Source organism: Mirounga angustirostris, unplaced genomic scaffold (genome assembly GCF_029215605.1).
Source record: "Mirounga angustirostris isolate CCGP_5_RB_7025 unplaced genomic scaffold, mMirAng1.0.hap1 SCAF_3, whole genome shotgun sequence".
In the NCBI taxonomy this organism is placed as follows: Eukaryota; Metazoa; Chordata; class Mammalia; order Carnivora; family Phocidae; genus Mirounga; species Mirounga angustirostris.
This window is the reverse complement of record NW_026991711.1, coordinates 159,643,127-159,645,196: the sequence shown is the minus strand read 5'-3', so window position 1 is coordinate 159,645,196 and position 2,070 is coordinate 159,643,127. Positions and strand designations below refer to the sequence as shown.

At 35.7% G+C, this 2,070-nt stretch overlaps 1 non-coding gene across 1 annotated transcript; it reads right to left on the bottom strand.

Annotated features, from left to right (window-relative positions):
• Window positions 1-396: 396 nt before the first annotated feature.
• Window positions 397-502, bottom strand: LOC123840033 (U6 spliceosomal RNA). The gene has a single exon (XR_006789858.1). It is a non-coding gene; the product is annotated as a U6 spliceosomal RNA (small nuclear RNA).
• Between the last annotated feature and the right edge of the window lie 1,568 nt (window positions 503-2,070).

The following is a 2,070-nucleotide window of genomic DNA, read 5'->3' as shown; positions in this document are numbered from 1 at the left end:
TTCTGAGAAAGAAAAGTGGGGTGTGTCTGATTTTTCTGCGGACTAGGTATGGAACAAAATGTTCTTAAAAATCTACATGTTAAAAGAGTCCTTAAAACCCACTTAATAAATAAGAAGAAATTTCCATACTATGGCTGTTGTGGGGATGATTAAGACTACTCATAATTTGAGTTCACAGTTCAAACTATCCCTCTAAACACTTTTTTTCCATATAACATTACATAACCATCTTTATTACATGTGTTTCTAGACACTTCTCTAATTGCATTACAGAATGGATATTCCATTCATTTCCAGGAAAAAAAAAACACACAAAAAACAACAAGACTCTTCTCAAGTAGGGTACCAGGGACATTCTTAAATCCATTTTTATTACATATGTTTAAAAAAACTTCTTAAAATATGGAATACTGCTCCAATTTGTATGTCATCCTTGTTCAGGGACCATGCTAATCTTCATATTGTCCCAGTTTTAGTATATGTGTGCTGCTGATGGGAGCACCCTACCCCCCAAACTTTTTGAACTTATCAAACCCAATATATATTGTGACAAACCACCTTTAATTTTTCCTGTCCATGTTTCATCAATTTTAATATTTCTAACTTCTCCCACTGAATTCATCAAAATTTTGTTTTTGAAGAGTTAACATCCAAAAGAGCATAGACATTTCTGAAACCTCTTTCCCTCTTCCCTAGGGAAGTGTGTTTTAAAAGAAGTTTAAAAGGAGTTTCATTCTGGAAGAACTTAAAATCAGTTCTATATTCATTATCTAGAAGACCTGGCAAAATCAACTATCTTCACCCTGGCCTGTGTGTCATTGTTGAAGTAGAGAATGTGGAGCTAACAGTAAGGTTCCTAAAATGCATGTGCTTTCACAAGCCTATTCTCATGTGAAATGTTGTTTTTCCTCAGAAACATATTTGTGTTTGAGAAAAAGCAAATACAGGGAGAAATTTTGCAGGAAGGTTGAAAACAGGTACCATGGAAAATATTATTATTGATTTTTATAAATGTATTTGGCAGTGAATGTGTACTGAGTTGTCCAGTGTAAGCATCCAGGACTTTTTTTTTTCCCCCCATTGGTAATATAGTAAAGTCCTCTTTCAGTAAACATTTGCTTTTGGGAAATATAAAAGGTCAGTTTTGGCCAACTGCATCAGTCCTTATTCTGCCATCTGTAAAAAATTTAGGCTTTGCCTTTTTGAATGACCCTTTAAAAATATACAAGACCTAATTCTATCCTTTACTCCCATAAGCCTCCCATTGGACTCTGGTGGGAACATTTTACAGTTAAGTTCTGAGGAATGGGACATTTCATAATGCCTTCTTGTGAGAACTTCCTTGGGCACAACTTGGCCAGCTCATTCCTCGTGAGAGTGTTCTGTGACCTTACTGGCTTTAGAACTTCAAAATAGACTCTAAGCTGTTAAGCAGTAGTGCTGCTTGCAGATCTATCTATCTATCTTCTATCTATCATCTATCTATCTATCTATCTATCTATCTATCTATCTATCTATCTATCTATCTTTCTATCTATCTTTCTATCTATCTATCTGTCATCTGCTATCTATCTGATCATCTATCTCCATGTAACCCTAAAATTCTAGTGCAGGAGACATCAAAAGTAGATGACTCTTGGTGCACTGAGGAACTACGCTCTTTATCCGTCTTATGTTGATTAGTAGGTGTGTTCATTTTCAATGCCCTACTCTATCCTTTTGTAGTGCTCTATTTTAAAAACAGTATTTCTTGAACACTTAGTATGTGCCAGGCACTAGTAAAGAGAAACAGGCTGAAACAGGGTGGCTAAAAAATGTAATGAGAATACACAGCAGAGCCAGTATTTAGACCATGCTCCCTGAGTCCAAACCCATGGATCTTAACTGGTACGTACCTTGCATTATACTGTACTGTGCCTTTTATATACTTTTTTTTTTTTTTAAATAGCATAGGGAAGGTCATTGTCTTGGGAAGGCCTTGTTTATTTACCAGTCTCTCTAATGAGTCTGACTAGCTTGAGATAGAGTTCTTGTCTTTCTTATCTTTGTATGGCTAGAGCAGGTTTCTTG